General features: G+C 33.3%; 1 pseudogene; it reads right to left on the reverse strand.

Moving 5' to 3' along the window:
• Positions 1-10,813: 10,813 nt before the first annotated feature.
• LOC106504902 (olfactory receptor 4A15-like) lies at positions 10,814-15,058 on the reverse strand (annotated as a pseudogene).
• Between the last annotated feature and the right edge of the window lie 5,956 nt (positions 15,059-21,014).

Raw genomic sequence — 21,014 nt, forward strand, 5'->3', positions numbered from 1 at the left:
AAATATGACCAAGTTAAGAATAATTTTTAAGTTTCTGGCTTATGATTTTGTGCCCCATAAAGAATTACAGATAGGCTTTGAATTCTTCTTTCCTCCTTTTATGTGTGTCTCTCTTTTTGACTCTGGTAAATTCATCTTGACCATAAAAATTCAGCAGTAATTCTTTCACTACCCATATGTTTTTTCCCCATGTATAAGTATTTCTATCATATTCCTTTCTTTACCACAGGCTAAGCAGAAATAAAGGAATTTGGAAAATCAAGGTCCAATGGAAAAGCCAATTTCATTCAAGCAGCATATGTATGAAGAACTTAGTAAAGCAGCAGTGAGACTAGAGAAAAATGTACTCTCCAATCATCAAACTAGGGATTTACAGGTGTTCTTTACATTGTATATCCTGAATCTATGCACAAAAATGTTGAATCCTTGGTAAAGTATATTAGAATTTATCAGCCTCAGCATTGACTAATCAACAAATGCTATTTTCCAAGACTTTTATTCTTTCAGTAGTCTGCCAAATTTATTAATTTCCTTTGATATTTTCATGATGTATAGTATCCTCCCTGTGTATATAAATCATCACTTTCTAGGCTTTGTAAACAACCTGATTTACTCTCCTCTTCAATAATATCTTCATGGCATTTTTCAGCTCCATGTGTCTCACTGTATAAATGACAGGATTTAACCTGGGAGTGAGGATTGCAAAGAACACAGTCACCAACTTGTCCACAGTGTAGGTGGCCACAGGATGCATGTAGGTGAATATACAAGGCACAAAAAATAGTACAAATACTATAAACTGGGAGCCACACATAGAGAGGATTTGCATCATCCTTCAGAGCTGTGGGATTTCAAGACGCTCAGGATGACTATGTCAGAGATGAGGAGCATGAAGAAAATAAGTAAACATATGACCCCAATGTTGGCTGCCACCACAATTCTAATCCTGTAGGTGTTGCTGCAGGCAAGTTTCAACAGTGGAAAGAGATGACACATGAAGTGGTCAATGACTTTAGGACCACAGAAGGGCAAGTTGAGCAAGAAAAGAATCTGCACAGTGATAGTGCTGGATCCCCCCAATCCAGGCCACCATGACCAGGAGCTGGCAGAGTTCATGTCACATTATGGTGTGTAGTGCAGAGGCTTGCAGGTGGCCATATAGTGGTCATAGGCCATGACAATAAGGATGATGATTTCTGATTCTCCCAGGGAATGTTCCACAAAACCTGAGTTAAGAAGCCACCCAAGGTTCTCATCTGGTATGGCAGGTCAATGATTATTTTGGGGGTGGTGACAAATGTGTAAGAGGCATCCATGAAGGACAAGTAAGTAAGACAAAGTACATGGGAGCCCAGATTGCAGGACTGAGGAAGATGGTAATGACAATGAACAGACTTGCCAGCAAGGAAAATAGGAAAATGAACAAAAAGATGATGAAAAGTATTTTCTGCAAGTGTGTATTCTTTGTGAGTCCCAAGAGAACAAATTCAGTCACATTGTTGGGAGTCTGAGCTCTACTCAGTAAGAAACACCTTCCTGGGCCCTGAATTATCTACAAAGGAGTAAAGAATGATACCTATTAATCAGGAAAGTATCATTTTCTGAATGTCTTAGCATAAAAATAGAGTAGTCACTATAACAGTAAAGCATGTCTTTTGCATTTTTACTTCAGTACTTATTTCAATCCCTTCCTATTTTCTCCATAATCATTTACATCTCTCCAGACACTTAGTATCTGTCACCTGTAAAACAACTACAGGGTGAAATTCTGTGTGTAATTTATTGGGAAAATATTGGGTTATTTAAGTGAGATCTGGATTTTCCTCTTGGTTCCAACTCCAAGTGACTTTGTTAAGGCATCTCAGAGTCCCATGTTTCTGAGTCCTCCTCTGTGTCTGTGAGCTTATACATTGTAATTATCAGATGAATCTTTTCAGCTGAGAGTTGCCATACACAGGTAAGAGTTACTCTTCCAGGAAAATTTACATTTGAACTCTCAGTTTTTACTGCAGAAATAAAGACACCATCAATAAATATCATAGACAAGCATTTTAGGGAAATGTATATGTCATTGGGAACTCCCTCTCCCTGCTACCCACTAGAACACATAGGCTATTTAAGTGAGTTTCCTCATTCACCATTTCTGCAGTGCCTGAAATCTATTAGGTCATGAGTAAATGCTTAGTGAATTGCTCTTCTTCATGGGTAAGACTAAGATTGCTTCCTAGACCATAAACAAAGGAGGAATTCAAATACTCTCCTCCTACTGCTCTGCTTATTATTATTCTCTGCTTTGTAGAAAACATAAATAAACATTTGAAAGGAAGCTGACCACCAGTTTAATAATTTCTGACACATCTTTTAGGATACATATGCAAATATTAATTGCCTCTAGGAAAGAGTATTACTGAGTCCTTTTACTTACAAGTTAATCACAGTATTTGTTATTTAGTGTTTTTATACTTCAAAATTATCTCCCACATATAATTTAATGTAGTCATATTTCATAAATTTACAATGTCCATATACTTGGACAAAGAAACTCTTCAATAGGTGTTCAATACAATAGAGTCTATCAAGCAAAGGATGTCCTTATTTTCAAAGTTGTAAAAATAGAAATTTAATGTGGAGAGCAGAAATAGTATCCTAGGTAAGATAAGCAAAGCATTATACATATATACACAAACACATATAAAATTTATTATTTACTTTAAGTACTATTGCAAGTTCATTATTTCAACAAATATTTATTGGAAACTGACTGTATATATTAAGCAATGTATGTTTGTTCACATAAATTCCTAAAAAAGTGTCCCTATCAAATGTCTTTAGTATTCCTCCTTTTATATTTTATTGCCAAATAGCAGCAACACCTCTATCAATGATATAAATGATCATCCACTCCTTTATATTTCTGCTACATGCATTGTCATGCCTTCTTCTCCCATCTTCCCACAGCATCCATCATTCATAATTTCTGGTTAAAGGCTAGTGCATTTCTAATTGAATGAGGAAATTTGGGGGCATACATTTCTCCCAAAGATGAGAAAACATAAATATAATAAAATGCATTCTACAAAAATTATCCATTTAAAAAATAAGAGCTTTATTTTTTAATAATCCAAGATGAAAATCCTATACATATGTGAAAACAAAATACAATCACTTCCTTGCATTCCGTTATGCTGAGGTGGATTTCCTCAACATATCAGAAAAGAATACCATATATGTAAAGTAAGAATCAGACATAATTAATAAAAGTGACTTCGAAGTAACTATTAACGTAGAAATTACTTTGTCCTTTTTCTTTTGAGTTCACAATACTCTTTCAAGGAATAAATCCTAAATGAAAACTTTTTCATTTTCTAAATTGTTATTTCCCAAATACATTTTTTCCTACTGTACAGCATGTGACCCAGTGAAGTAACAGAAAGAGAAAGACAATTACCATATGATATCACTTAACATCTGGAATCTAATATATCACACAAATGAAGCTTTCCACAGAAAAGAAAATCGTGGACTTGGAGAACAGACTTGTGGTTGCCAAGGGAGAGGGGGTTACAGATGAGGAGTTATAGGAGCTTGGGTTATAGGAGCTTGGGGTTAATAGATGCAAACTATTGCATTTGGAAAAAAAATCTAAGAGAAAAAATACATGTTCAAATATGTTCAGCACAATTATTAAGAGCTATGGTAAATTTAGAATATGCACAGAATGTTCATTGGAGAAATGGATGATTAAGACATAATTCATCTCTTTGAATAACATCAGTTTTAAATAGAGTTATTAAATACATATCACTAAGAAAAAATACTTCAAAATATTTTTCCCTAAATTATTGAAGTTGACTCTATCCTTCTTGATGCTTGACATGCTGAACAGAGATTTAAATTTTAGATTTGTGAGAGTGAAGTGTGATTATGTGATGTGTAAGATCCATGTAAACCTAATAGACTATGATTTATGATTTCCTAGAAAAAAATCTCACCTATGAACTTGCCTGATATAGCTCTATGGCCAGGGCCTCAGTCAGTTACTAGTTCACCAAGAGAAAAGTAAAGTTGTAAGATTAAAAATGTCTTCTAGCTCAGCTACAATAATTGTCTTCGTTGAGATCTAAAATAGTACTTTTGATAAGTCTTTTCTCTGGAAAATTAACAATGCTACCATGTATCCTGGTTGTCTGCAAAGTCTATGAATTTACTCAGCCTTGGCTTTTGGACCTCAGAGGTATTTCACCAAAATTAGTAGAGATCTTGCCAACAACCCCATTATCTCAAGGTAACTGAACATCAGAGGAGAATTTTTATACCCTTCCTTTGTAATTTTGAACCTCATTCTTAAGTCTACATGAAAACAAAACACCATGAGAGGAGAAAAAAAAATGACCACATATAAACTTGGATATTTGATAGTGAGTTTAAATAGGGAGTCTGAATATTTGGCATTGTATAAATTAAACACTTGGGTGGATAACTCACTGAATATTAAATTGTTATTATGCTATATTTTTAATTGATCTACCACTCATGGTCATCATAATTTTTAAATATTGTTTTCAGATGTACATTAAGTGATAATTATGAAACTTATTATAATAATGGCACTTCACACCAGATAAATTTATAGTACTTCCTCAATGTAGTTTTTCTGTGCCAACTCTGGAATTAGATTAACATGAAAATGATGAAAATAATTGCATTCTTCATTTATATTAAGAGATGGTAAAAGGCCTTTATTTCAGCCATTTAAATCTAATCTCATAATATCCCTATGGAATAGAAAAAAAAAATAAGTATCAATATCCACAGCTTATAAAAAGGAAATATAAGACAGTCTTAGAATACCATTTGCCAAGGTAAAATAAGAATGCCATGCACTAAATCCTGGATAGGAAACATATCTTTAAGTTATTGTTTTACAACAAAAATAGCATTACACATTTATGTTCCCACGAAATATGTGGCATATTATAATTATTTACTAAAAGAAATAAATATCAATATTTGAAATTATGTTTAATAAATTTAATTCAATCTAATTTGTTAGCATCCCCATATAGAACCACATTCACTCACCATGTTAAAATATGCTTGCTTGTATAAGAAGAAAATAAATTTTACATAACTCTGGATTAGATCTAGAGAATGCAGTCACAATGAGCAACATATGTCATGAAGGAAAAATAGTTTAAGAAAACTGAAACCACATAACTGAACCTAGTTTGACTAGACACTTCAATATTATAGTGCTGTAATAATATTGGTGATGGCAGAGGCCAAAAACAGTGTGAACGAGGATTTGAAACTATCTATCTATATTTTACTAAAGTGAAAATGTCTTGAACTTGTCTCTCAACTCTGGAATGAAAGCCAGAGTCAGATCAGAGAATTGACAAGTCATCATTCCCAACCTCATAAAAGATTGCAATCCATTCACAATGGCCCACTGAGTGCTGTTTCAAGCTTTACTTAAATAGCTACAGTGCTTGGTAGAGAGACTGCTCTAAAACCACTCTGTCTGTCTTGTTCTGCTCCCCAAGCCCTAGAATAGCACGAAATGGAAAGAGCACAGAGTTAGGTCTAAATACATGAAGATTGTCCATGAAAATCATTTTTCAATGTGAGAGTTACTAGAGCTCTACCAGAAAAGTCTGTTTCCAAAATACAAAGTAGTCTAAAATGCTGGAGAGACAAAAACACAGATTTTCAAACTTGAACGGTAAACCAGAATTGAATTAGAAATTATGTATGGATTATCTCACAGTTGATCAGAAACAATTGGAGGTACATTTTGACATCTGATAGGTTCAGGGACTAATTTCAAAAAACCAGATACCTGCCAAAATATTCTTATGGGCAGCTTCATGCATTTTAATAGGTAGAGGAACATCATCTTGGAATAACAAAGCACTGAATAGCAGATTTTGTATTGTACTCATCTGATCCAAAGACATATTATCCCATAAGGACACCCCCTAAGTTGATTACTAGGGATGGAAAAGTTTGGGGAGGTGAGTGATGGTCTCACAACTCTTCCAATTTTACTTCTAACTGAAATAGAATAAGATATAACAATATTTATGACAACAAAATATTGGCATGGGAAGAATCACAGAACTTGGAAACCCTTTCCAAATTACCTAAATTAAACTATTCATAGAAACAGGGAAATCCATTTAAGGTTGGAATAAGATGATGGTATATTGAGAAATAAAATCCATGTCTCCTGATCCATAGTATTCTTACTCTCAATCATGTTTTCATAACCAGTGTATGCTGGCTAAATGTTATAACATGGAGTCCATTGATTTATTCAATGAAACATATAATGCTGGGAAGCTGGATCTTTACTACAAATGCATCTGTGACATACATACACTTTTGTATTTTGGTAACAGATTTAATTTTTCAAAAGAGTTAAAATTAATTCACAATAAATTCATAAGCTGGTAAGGTGTTTAGCTGAGAAATGCTTTCTTTTGTCACCAATGAAGTAATGATTCCTATTTTTAATATGTAAATATGTCTTATAAATGATCTCCTAAAGCAATATTCAAAAAATGGGTTCAGATTCAAGGAACTAAGTGTAAGGTCAACTTTCTAATAGTGACATTGTTTTATGGACATATTTTATGTGTGCATTTAATTGCTATTCATTTTTAATATAATAAAGTAGAACTTGTTATATAGTATATAATCAAAATATTTTTATATTCCAAACCACAATTGAATACCAGTGCCAAAGAATTCTCTGTGATAAAGAGGTCATAGGATCTTGAGTAAGAACATTTGGGCTCAAAGCTGTCTTACATGTTATATGATCTAATTATTTAAACTTTTTGATCCTTCATTTTTTCTGTAAAATAAGAATACTAGATGTTAATTTTATAATATTCTTGTGATGATGTTAGAACACTTAAAATTTTCACATTAGGTTAAACACAGTAAAACTATTTTGTGTTGTTGTTTTAGGGCCACACCTACGAAATATGGAAGTACAGAGGCTAAAGGTTGAATAAGAACTACAGCCACAGCAATACCAGATCTGAACCATGTCTGAGACTTACACCACAGCTCACAGCAACGCTGGATCCTTAACCCACTGAGTGAGGCCAGGGACCAAACTTGCATCCTCATGGATAATACTCAGGTTCATTACCTCTGAGCCATTATGGGAATGCCTAAAACTAATTTTTATAATCACTGACAACTTGTACTCAACAGAAGAATAAATACAATATAATTTTAAATATTAGGTATATCATGGGTGTGTCAAGGGTGTACTGACAATTATCTTCTTCTGTATTGTATCGCACACTATCCTAGATACCAGTAGGCCATACATCTTTCTCAGTACAAAATGCTTATACATGCTGAGATATTACATAACTATGTAATTGGAAAGGAAGAAATTTCAATTTATTACAAAAGAGAAGTGGTTCTGATGAAATATCTTTTTTCTGATATTTTGTAAACAGTTGAAATACTATGAAATTGGAATTCAGAGGAATGAAGTTCTTAATACTCTTTCTGTCTCTGATATCAGGTGGATTATTTAACTTTTTGAAACTTCATATTTCTTCATCTGTGAAATAGGAATAACCATGATAATACTTACCATGCACTGGTATTTAAGTGTCATATGAGAAGGACTTTACAATATTGAAGGACTTTATAATAATAAAATATGAAAATATAAAGGCCATAATAGAAATGAAATCTGTGTATTAGACCAGTAATTATCTGGAAATATATTCTTATTTAATAACATTCTAGTGGCATTTTTTAACCTCTGTACACATTACTATGTAGAAGACAGAGTCTAATATAGGAGTCACAAGAGTCTAGAATAGCTCTATGACTTTATTCATGGAATAAGTTGTTACAAGTCACAGATACATTAAAATACAGGCACAAGGAACAAGACAACTGTGATGTGAGAACTATAGGTAATCAAGGCTTTTTCCTTCCTGCAGAGTTGTGAGTCCTCAAGAAGCACAGCAAGACCACATAGAATACAAATAACATTACAAAATTTATCACAGGTGTCACTCCCCTATTGGCGGCAACCAAGAGATGAACAAGGAAAGAGTCAGTGTAGGCAATTGTATCAGGGGGAGAATGTCACATGTGAAGTGATCCATGATGTTGGAACCACAGAATGGAAGGCAGAAAGTGACCAGGATAGGTCCATTTCAGTGCAGAAAACTCACTGCCCAACACACCCCCAATGGGAAGCAGCATGTGGTGGTTCAAGAGGGTCACATAGTGCAGAGGTCAACAGATGGCCACATAGTGGTCACAGGCCTTGGTCACAAGCAGGAAAATCTCTGAAGCTCCCAAGAAATGTTCAGTAATGAGCTGTGTCATGCAGCCACTGAAGGAGACAGTATTTGAATAATAGAACAAATTAGCTAGCGTATTGGGATTATGCAAGTGGAATGGCAGCATCTATCAAAGTGAGAAGGGCAGGAGGAAATACATCAGGGAGTCCAAAATCTTGCTGCAGATCTTAATAAGCACAATGACCATGTTACCAGTGACAGTAACAATATAAATAAAAAGTAATGCCAAAAATAGAGTTATCTGTATCTTAGGTTCTGTGTAAATCTCATTAGGATGAATATAATCATATTCATCCTGTCTTCCTTCATTTCCATGCTGCCGATGAATTTAGAAGTGGGGAATTAAGAGGTAAAGACAATATCAATGGCAAGGTGATAAATTAATATTTTGGCTTTTCAGATAAGTCCAAAGCATTTTAATCCTGTAAGTTATTTTCTTTCATGGTGTGCAAGAGAAGAAACATGCTACTTTTTCTGCTTTATAAAAGGAATAACTTTGAAAACTGTTTATTTCAGTTTATTACAAGGATGCTTAAATCTTTCACCAACACCCTTTGACAATTGGCCTTCGGGCCTTTGATGAAGGATATTCAGGCAGAGGGAGTGCCCTAGTATCTCAATCTGCAGCAATTTAAACATCAGAGTATCATCTCAGTGGTGCATTAAGTGAACAAAATAGAAAGTTAAGAGAGAGAATAATAGATTTATGGAATTTTTGGTTTTTAATTTTAATTATTTCATTTTATTTTATTGGTTTTTTTTAGGGCCACACCATGGCATATGGAAGTTCCCAGGCTAGAGGTCCAATTGAAGCTACAGCTGCCAGCCTATGCCACAACCATAGCAATGCTAGATCCAAGCTGCATCTGTGGTCTATACCAGAGCTCATGGTAATGCCAGATCTTTAACCCACTGAGGGAGGCCAGGGATTGAACCAGCATCCTCCTCATGGTTCCTAGTCAGATTCATTTCCACTGCACCACAATGGGAATTGTGTTTTGTTTTGTTTTGTTTTGTTTTTTTCAGATCTACAGAATTTTTAAATGTGAACATAATGATATTGTAGGGTGCTGGGAAACAATGATTATTCAATATTTATTCTTATGATAAAGGAAATAATACTTCCATCTCACACTATACCTGAAAATTTTTATCCCAAGTGTGTTAAATATGGAAACGTGAGAAGAAACATTTTAGAACTTTAAAGAAAATTAGAAATTCAGGGCAGGGAGGGAATCTGATAAGGACATGCAAACATCTTTCACCCTGAATCAAGCTTCCTCTCCTCTGCATCACAGCATAGGTGGTGAATCCTTGTTCCCAACCACATTCACTCCAGTATGCAGATGTCAGCTTCTTCAATTCTGATAATTTTGAAGATTTAATTCACCGTATCAGATTCTTTTCTGAGTTAAAAAAATCTAGAGTACTTTTTATTACCTTTGCTTAAGAATAAATGAAACTTTATTCAATATGTGTCTGGCATTTATTCAACATTTGTCAAATAGTTAGAGGTATTAGTATCACTAAGCACACTAAGTGATTCCAATTACAAATTGACAAATGTATGAAAGCATATTTAATGCCTTAGTTTCTCTATGTTGTGGATTGAACACACAGAAACCTTAAAAAGTAAACTTTATATCATATTTTATTCCCAAACTGCACAGAGCAATTGGAAACAGAAAGACACTTTTGATTCATCAGTTATCAAGGTTATACAGTTTACAGAGAATCAGATAAGTGCACATGAAATCTTCTGTACCAAAAATTTTAAACATTCACTGCATTTAAAAAAAAAAACTCTACCTAGATAGTTTAAAGTAGGCAGACTCTGGGACTATATATGACAAAATGACTTAAACATGTATTTCAACTATTAGAGGAATTGATTGATTGATCTAGTTGAACAGAATGGGATTGACTTATTCAATTTTTCAATATAAAACATTATCAGAATACACAAAATCAATCATATGCTACCATCACTTGAAAAATTTAACAAAATTCATTCCTCATGGTTTTACACTCAGTGGTGATCATATGCTGTAAAATTTTAAAATAATTAATTTGACTAGGAGATTTATTTTTAACATTAGATTAATATTTTATAATCATCAGAGTTTTGAATTTTAAAATCTCACTGTGACTAAAATGAAACACATTCCATGAGGTCATGCTTTTCTGTGCTTGGAAGTTGGCATATCCCACAAATAGAACTTGAAATAAAACCAAAAATCACTGTCCACTAAAGAATCTTAGAACAGTATGATTACACATATAAGAGATTAAACCCACACGATTCTCCTTTTCTCTAAAAACTAAAAAATATTTCATTTAGGTAAAGATTCATTTATGTAGCTGTTTCAGGAATATGAAGTATAATTAAAGCAACAGAAATAGTTTTCTAAATGTCAAAACTGATAGGAAAATTATTCATTGATTCTGTGAAAGAATGAGTATCACGTTTTGTATGAAAGATGCACCACTCTTCCACCTAAGGTCATGATTCTGTTCCAAGGTTTTCTCAGGGAATTTTTCATTTCTGCATGTCTCATGGTGTAAATTAAAGGGTTCAACATGGGAGTGATGAAAGTTAAAACCACAGTCATGAATTTATCAACAGGAAGCGTAGAAGTAGGCCTGGCATACAGGAATATATAGGGAACAAAGAATAAAATTACCACAGTTATATGGGATTCACATGAATAGAAGTCTTTGTGATTCACTTTCAAACCATAAGTTCTAACAGAATGTAATATGACCCCATAAGAAATCAGGAGAATGAAGAAGATGACAGTGCAAATTCCCCCCCATTGGCTATCATAGAAAGTCTAATGAGGTGGGTATTGTTGCAAGCAAGTTTCAATAATAGGTACATATCACAGATGAAGTTGTCAATGACATTGGGGCCACAAAAAGGGAGCCAATAAATAAAGAAAAATTGAACCAAAGAATGTAGAAAGCCTCCAGTCCATGCCACCAACAGCATGAGAACACATACCCACCAATTCATGATGATCAATTAATGGAGAGGTTTACAGACAGCTATATATCTGTCCTAGGTCATCACCACCAGGAGAATGACTTTAGCACCAGAAAATAAATGATCTATAAAGACTTGAGTCAGACAAGCATGGGAGGAAATAGTCTTTTTCTCGTGAAATAAGTCAATGAACATTTTGGGAACAATGGTAATTGAATAGATAGTATCTATAAATGATAAATAGGCCAGATAAAGTACATGGGGGAGCCTAGTGACCAGCTGGCTGCTATGGTCATGACAATAAGGAGATTGCCTACTATGGTCACAATGTAGATGAGTAAGAATGTGACAAATAGAATTTTTTGCACCTCAAGTTTTGTGTGAGCCCCAGGAGGACAAACTCTGTCACATTGTTCCTATTTTCCAGGTGTTTGCCTGAAGGTGTTGATAAGGTGTCAAAGGCTACAAACAAAAGGGTCAATAAAGAATTTGAGAAGATTGCAAGATTTTTGTCAACAATGTGATGACTTACTCAACAATGTTTGCTCCACAGGACCTCACACAGAGTAGCTCTTAAAAAAATGGGGCATTGGTATCTACTTTCACAAGTATGGCAGTCATTTTCTCAAGTTTCTTGCTTCAACTAGAATGATGAGACCTCAGTATTCCAACTGGGTGGTACATGTGAATGGGCACATCTGTGAGATGATCTACCAAATGACAAGCTGATTCCTCCAGAATATCTCTCGCAAAAATAGGATTTTTAAACTTTATGTATCATATCTTTTTCTTTTTTTGAGTGCATTTTGACATTCTGAAGTCTACCACAAAAACAATCTCATCCCCAAGGAAATATTTATATATCTATGTAAGTAATGCCTAAGCATGGAGGCAACTTATAGGCTGATATTTAGCTAGCAGCCTTTCTGAGGCATTATGAGCTCTAAAACTTGAGGAGTAAGTCACCCACAGCAGTGAAAAAACTGGGCACATCATGCATGCTCATTAAATGCTTCTTAAATTTTATTTGAAATGGAATTCAAAACTCATACTGATAACTATTCCACATTGACAAATAATAAAATAAAATAAGTAGATCTATACTATGCCAAATTCAACAACATAAGGCGGAAAAACAATCTATATGTTACGCAAGGAGTGAAATACCAGGAAACTCAATCTGCAATGCATAGGATATTACACTGAAATTTTGAGTTTCAGGCCAGATCATTTTGAAACCTCTGATCACAGTTCATGCCTAATTATGTTTCTTTTTAATTGTCTATACAGTAAAACCTGTTTCCCATGTAACCAATAGCTTTGATTTTAATTATTGAGCAGTGACCATTAAAATGATGCAGCAAAAATTTTGAGGTTTTAATTTTAATAAACACTCAATCAGCTCATTTGATTTTAAAAAGATAAACTTTAAGAAATACTGCATTTTCAAGTCAATTTATTTGTAATAAAGGAAAAATGCTATCTGTAAAGTAAACATAGTTGAATAGACTTTAGGGAAAAATATACAAAAACACCCATCAGGGATGGTGCATTGACTATATTAGATATAATTTCTGTTGGTTCTCTTTCTTGTACTTTAAAAAAAAAATATTATAAGAGTGGCCCTAATTTCTTTCAGTGTACTTTTTGAGAGCTTGTGTTCTAAAATCTGGTTGGGAATTTGATCCTTAGCTTACCAACTGTGTGACCTGTGTAAGTTAGCTCAACATTGTTCCATAATGAGATATAATGCTATCTAACACAGGGGATGGTTTAGGCATTAAATAGGATAATGCAAATAAAGATCTCCAGAAACTATGTGACAAATAATGTGCACTAAATAAATTCAAAATATTAGTTACAATTTTTTATTTTTTATTACCCCAAAACATTATTTTTTTTCCTATTGCACAGCATGGTGACCCAGTTACACATACATTTATACATTCTTTTTTCTCAAACTATCATTCTCCATCATAAGTGACTAGACATAGTTCCCAGTGCTACACAGTAGGATCTCATTGCTAATCCATTCCAAAGGCAATAGTCTGCATCTATTAACCCCAAGCTCCCAATCCATCTCACTCCCTCCCCCTTCACCTTGGTAACCACAGAAATGCAAAACTACCATGAGACACCACCTCATGCCAGTCAGAATGGCCATCATTAGTAAGTCTACACATAACTAATGCTGGAGAGGATGTGGAGAAAAGGGAACCTTCCACCTATACTGTTGGTAGGAATGTACATCAGTACAACCACTATTGAATACAGTATGGAGGTACCTCAGAAAACTAAATATAGAACTACCAGCAACCCCATTCCTAGGCATATGTCTGGACAAACATTCAGTGAAACAGATACATGTGGTCCTATGTTCATAGCAGCATTACTCACAATAGTCAAGACATGGAAACAACCTAAATGTCCAGTGACAGATGAATGGATTAAGAAGACATGGTGCATATAGACAATGGAATACTACTAATCCATAAAAAAGAGCAAAATAATACCATTTGTAGCAACATGGATGGGACTAGAGACTCTCATGCTAAGTGAAGTAATTCAGGAGAAGAAAGACAAATACTGTGTGGAATTACTTATATGTGGAATCTAATATATGGCACAGATGTACTTATCTACAGAAAAGAAATGAACTCATGCATATTGAGAAGAGACTAGTGGTTGCTAAGAGGGAGGGGAAGGGAGTGGGATGTACTGGGAGTTTGGAGTTAGCAGATGCAAGCTCTTGCATTTGGAATAGATAAGGCATGAGATTCTTCTATATAGACCAAGGAAATATATCTGATCAATTGTGATGGAACATGATGGAGGATAAGTTGAAAAAAAAGAACGTGTATATATGCATAACTTGGTTACTTTGCTGTACAGCAGTAATTGACCAAACATTGTTAATCAACTATAATTTTTTTTTTAAAAGAAAAAAGTTCTGGAGATGGAGAATGGTTATAGATACACAATAATTTGTTTCACATGTTTTACCAAAACTAAAAAAAAAAAAAAAATTCCAAAAGAAATAAAATATCTACACAGAATAAGAACAAAGATATCATGCACAAGATTACAATTTGTAAAGCTTTATCATAATAAGGCTTAATATTATCTTCTAGATATTAAAATACAAAGTAAATAATTGGTGGAGTCCATAAACTATGAAAAAATAATCTAAAAACTAATTTTTGAGGACCATATATATGTCATGTTATATTATGTTATGCTATATTTAGTCTCCATTTCAGTTTGCATTTAAACAATTCTAACACAAAATATTTGAAAAACTTATTGTCTTTGTATTTATTCCAATAGTATTTTATAAAAATAGAGAAAGTATATGCACTATATTATTCCTGGAATTTCTGGCATAAAATATTTGAGTTCAAATTACAAGAGCTGCTTCTTAAGAAAGATACATAATTCATTTTAAGTAACTATTTTGCCCTACTTCCATAACAGTGAAGAGTTTCTGTGAATATGATGCCTGGGTTTCTATTTCCTCCTTGTTCCAAATCCAATCTTCTCCATTTCTATCTTTGGTCCTCAAAGATGAAGTTTTAGTTTGATGACTATCAGGCAGGCTCACCAGCATATCAACACTGCTGTGACTACATACAGAAAAAAATCAGGACACCTTTTGTCACTGCAGCTGGGAGGGCTTTGTCACATAAGGATACATCTCTCTACCAGTAGTAAGCATGACCATCTTCTCAAAGTTTTATAAACTTTTTTTCAGTTTGGGTTATAGACTTATCCATAGTTGGCTTCAATAGTATGTATTTGATGTGATGTCATCAAATTTTAAATCTGCCATTGAAAATATATATCAAGAAAAAAATTTAAACTGCATTATTATGTTTAACTGACCAAATTAATTAACCAAACTTTAATAATATTTTAGTCAATAAAATATAGACCTGGATAATTAACAAAAAAGTCTTTACTTTGATACTTTAAAATATTTATATGAGTATTTTAATGTGGTTCATGCCTGATAAGCTAACAGCAATTATTTTACTTCATAATGGTAACATTAATACCCAAGAAGAAATCATCTTCCAGGTAAGAGAAAATTTATCTGGGCACTTAATTGACAATGAGCAAAAAATCTCTGCATGGAGATGTTAAAACAGTTTGTCCCTAAGGCTGCTTTTTCAAGATTAAATTCACTGAGAAATCATGCTCTAGAGAACTGAGCCCTTCCATATGTTATTTGCATTGTTTACAAATTGTATATATTCAGAGGCTTCTCCTGGACAATTGGTACAGTGGAATTAAATGGAAAAATATTCTAACCACAAAGAGAATGTCATTTATTAATAGCAAAGACATGTTTGTGTGAATAAGAATATTCATTTTCAATTAATCAGTATATATTTGATATTCTCAAATCCAAGATGGCACTGAATGAAGTACAAGATTAAGTCTTTGTGTTTGGCAGACACTCTTAATGAAATTATTGCTAATCAATTTACTAAAAGTTTACAAAAGTTTACTAAAAGTTTCCACTTAAATAAATGTGCATACAAAATGCCAACTTAGAACTTTGTCCAAAACAAAAGAGTGTTTTTTAAAAAAGAACTGCAGAAGGACTATATAACTTATCCATTCTAAATTTCATAGTTTATACCTACAAACCCCCAAATCCATTACCTACTGTACAGCACATGGAGCTATATTCAATCTCTTAGGATAGAACATGATGGGAGATAGTATGAGAAAAAAAAAGAATATATATATATATTCTTTTTTTCACTGTGTTATACAGCGGAAAGTGACACAACGCTCTAAATCAACTATACTTTTATAAAAATATACCAAAAATAATTTAATAAATAGATGATAAAAAGAACGACAGAAATAGGTAACGTACTTATAATTTGAAAGAGACTCAATAATTAGTTGTTAAATTAACTCAAGAAGGAAAACATATTAACTTAATCCAGATGTCTTTTATGTTGGTATTGCAGGTCCTTAAATCTGAATCTCCTTACAGATGTTCTAACAAAACATACAATACAATAGAATTGACACATAAGTTCACACATAAATAACACAGGCAACATAACCAAGACAATAAGAATATATAAATTTAAAATTAAGTCTAAAGAGGCAAACATCAAATTCCAGCAGAGAGATCTCTTGAGCTTAAGGTCCAGGTCTGAGCGGAATGTGAAAAAAATTCTAGGGAGTTCCCTTTGTGGTGCCATGGTTAACGAATCCGACTAGGAACCATGAGGTTGTGGGTTCGATCCCTGGCCTTGCTCAGTGGGTTAAGGATCCAGCATTGCTATGAGCTGTGGCACAGGTTGCAGACACAGCTCAGATCCTGCATTGTTGTGGCACTGGCATAGGCCGGTGGCTACAGCTCTGATTAGACCCCAAGCCTGGAAACCTCCATATGCTGCAAGAGTGGCCCAAGAAATGCCAAAAAGACACATGCACACACACACACACACACAAATTCTAAAAGATTGTAGGGAAGAGGTGGGTAAGAAACCTAAAGAAGAAAGACCATTTACATAATCACACATAAAAATGTAAATCATACTACTTTTAAGTCATTAAGGAAAAAGGTCTGTGATCTGGCAAATCAGAATGTACCTAGAAAGAACTTAAAATTGTGTAAGAGCTCAAATGATGTTTTCAAGAAGGCATAATTTCTGGGAAAGTCGAGAATGAATAGAAATGGAAGATGCTCTTTGTAGACTTGACAGTAAAGTGAAAGAAGGTAAAAAGAGCAGATGAAGGTCACAACAAAACAATGGCAAAAACTAAAGATACACCAATCCTTCTTTTCTTATTTAAAAATACAATGCTTAAAAATATCCACATAACTATAAATCTTGTAATACACCCAATTCAATCCTTTGCTTATAGAAAACTTACTGCATGATTTCAAAATGAATATAAAACAACAATTAGTGAAATTCCATACAAAGCTATGGTAAAAGGAAACCAGAAAGTGAGACTAATAGCAATTCAACCCATGATCATTCCCAAACAACCAGAAACTAACTAAATAAAATTGTGTTGGATTTTGAAGAAAATATTTTCTGATTCAGATACTTGTATGAAGATTTATTGGTGTACGGCCTAGAGAGTGACACCTATAACAAAATCATGCAAGCAGCATTGTACAGAGGAAGAAACTAATAGGAAATACAGTGGCAAAAAAACCCTCAGTCAATATAAGAAGTGACAAACTAAGAATGGTCACCAAGATGTTGCAAATCAAGGCTAGTTGCTAGAAATTTTTACCATTACCTCAATCAATAATTAGATGGAGGAAAATATGAAGTATGATGTACCATCTCTATCAAATATGCAAAACTTTAATCATAAGGAAATTTATCAAATTTGGATTGAAAGACAGATTGAAAGATATCCTATGAAGCAAATTGAGATAATCCTCAAATATTAATAATACAACAAACAGCCACAGAAGTACTGAAGAGCAAGTTAAAATAAAGAGATATAGCAACAAAATTCAGTGCATAATCTTGGATCTAATCCTAGATGAGAAAAAAATTCCTGTAGAGTGCATCATTAGAATAGTTGGTGTCATTTGAATATGAGCATAAATTTGGTAATAATATAATATGGTTGTTACCAAATTTGATATTTCTTTGTATCTATGAAAGAAAATGCCTTTGTTCTTATAGTATATACATGTTGATGTATTTAGGAGTAAAGAGTTATGATGTCTAATTGAAGAGATGGAGAATAGCCAAAATGATCTTGAAAAATAACTTTCTAATTTCCTTATTCCTGCTAAACACAGTAACCAAGATACAGTTATTGGCACAGGTCAGAAACATGGATCAGTTTCCATGTCCAGATAAACTTTATATTTATGATTTTTTTTTGGTTTGCTTTTAGGGCCACACCTGTGCACATATAAGTTCCTAAGCTAGAGGTCAAATCAGAGCTGCTGCTGCTGGCCTACACCACAGCCACAGAAATGCCAGATCTGAGCCACATCTGTAACCTACACCACAGCTACCAGCAATGATGAATCCTTAACTCACAGAGGGAGACCAGGGATCGAACTTGCATCCTTATGGATACTAGTCAGGTTCAAAATCCACTGAGCTACCACAGGAACTTCCTGATCAATTCATTTTTGACAATGGTGCCAAGAAAAGTCAATGGGGGAAAGAATATTTTTTTTAATGAATGGTGATAGAATAATTAGATAACCACAGATAAAGAATAAAACTAGATTCCCACTACTATGATGTAAATGTTTGGTGTCCTCAGAATGCATATGTTGAAATCTTAATCCACATAGGTGATGGTATTAGTAAATGGGGCCTGTGAAAGATGAGGAGGTCATGAAGATGGAGCCATCATAGATGGGGTGATTGCTTTTATGAGAGAAATCCCACAGGGCTCCCAAATACCTTCTGCCAACTGAGGGTAGAAGCAAAGTCTGAATGTGGAAGACATCCCTCACTAAACACTGTTTATACCTGGATCTCAGAGTCCCAGCCTCCCAAACTGTAAGAAATAGATTTCTGTTGTTTATAAACTACTCAGTCTGTGGTATTTTGTTATAGAAGCCTGAAAAGACTAAGAAAACTATCTTACATCATATATAAAATTAACTCGAGATGTATCAAAAGTCAAAATATAAGAGCAAAAACCATTGCTTCTTGGTATAAAATACAGGAGTAAACATTAATAATCTCAGATTAGGCAATTTTTTTTAAAAAATGACACCAAAAACATAAACAACAAAGGGAAAAGTAGACAAATTGAATGCCATTAAAAATAAAACTGCTAAAGAAAATATGCTATGAATACACAACAGAATATTACTTAGTTATTAAAAGGAGAGAAACAATGGCATTAGCAGCAACTTTAGATAGACCTAGATAATATTATGCTAAGTGAAGTTAATTAGACAGTTTGACACCAACATCATATGCTATCACTTATATGTGGAATCTAAAAAAAAGGATACAATCATCCTCTTTGCAAAACAGATACTGACTCACAGGCTTGAAAAAATTATGGATTCCAAATGAGACTGTTTGTGGGGGGATGGGCTGATGGTTTCAGATGGAAATGCTATAAAATCTTGTTTTGATGATCCTTTTACAATTATAAATGTAATAAAATTCACTGAGTTAAAAAAAACCGCTGTGCTTCAAAGACACAGTTAAGAAAGTGAAGATAACACAGAAAATGAGAAAATATAGTTAAAAACCATATATCTGATAAAGGAAAACTCAATTTCTTTTACTTTATCAAAGGATTTGAACCAACATTCTCTGAGGAAAACATAGAAATATCCAAAAATCATATGAAAAATAGTTCAACACCATCAGACATTAGGAAAATGCAAATCAAAACCACAATGTTATACCACTTCACACACACTAGGATGGCTAAAATTAGAAAAACTCTTTAATCTTAAAAATTCTTTGTAAATAATATTAAATTTTTACTTTGAAGAATGATATCCATTCCTATCAGGATCCTGACATTCAGATGGGGATAATTTTTTTCAAGCCAAGATTTTTCTTTTTACAGACATGCCTATGAATGCAGAAGTTCTGGGGCCAAGGAGCAAACCTTCACCACAGCAGTGACCACACCAGATAATTAACCCATCGAGCCACCAGTGAACTCCATGGATGATCATTTTTAATGAAATTTTTATGGGAAAATACCACAGTTATCCCCATTGAAGCTAAAAATGAATTCAGATTTCCCTTCTCACAGTTGTTACCCATGTTTTCCTATATGAAGTAATGCAATAGTATAATAATGAGAAATATGATATAAAGTATTTGAAGAAAGAGATTTGAAGGAAAAGTCATTAATATGATAATCATTGTTTATCTAGCAAATTCAAGAGTTAACTGAAAATCTATCATATTAAAATATAAAGTTGTCAAGTGATTGAATTCAAAATTACACTGAATATTCCAATAAAATTAAATTTTAAAAATTAAACATATATATATTTGTCAGTGTATTTCTTGAATACTAGTCATAATTATTTATAAAATAGAATGCAGAAATAATATTTTCATAAACTCAAACCAAATTACTAAATATAAGAAAATAAAGGAAAATGTGAAAGAACTATATGATCAAAACAAAGGAATTACTGAAGAATATCAAAGACATAAAAAAATACTATGTTCTAGTTCCCATACAGAAAGATTCAATGTGGTCAAGACATCAATTATTTTCCTAATTATTTAGACATTTAATATGTTGTCAGTCAAAACCTTAGGAGTTTCTATGACTTTAGTAATTATTCTCACACTAATGTGTGAAATATCTTTTCAAAAGAGAAAATGTTGCTTTTAACAAAACTGTTGAGTGATAGGCCTCTTATCAGATCTTAAAATCTACATACAAGAACTAAAATAATGGAGTAATGTCTTAGGAATAGTCAATTGATCAAAGTAAAATATTCTGGAAATAAATATACAAGTATTTGGACATTATGTATAGTAAATATGGCACATTAAATTAGAGTAGTAGGTTAGGTTTTTGGTAAATTTGTTAAAAATACTGATTTTAAGGTAACAAAACCATTTATAATGTAGATATAAATTCTTTACACAAGCACACACACTTTTTTTTTTCTAAAATGTCCCATGTACATAAATGTATACATGTATTTAAAGCTTTAAATT

Source organism: Sus scrofa, chromosome 10, assembly GCF_054392235.1.
Source record: "Sus scrofa isolate SSC_HxYL_T2T_F1_AM1 chromosome 10, Sscrofa_HxYL_maternal_Yorkshire_Landrace_v2.0, whole genome shotgun sequence".
Lineage (NCBI taxonomy): Eukaryota > Metazoa > Chordata > Mammalia > Artiodactyla > Suidae > Sus > Sus scrofa.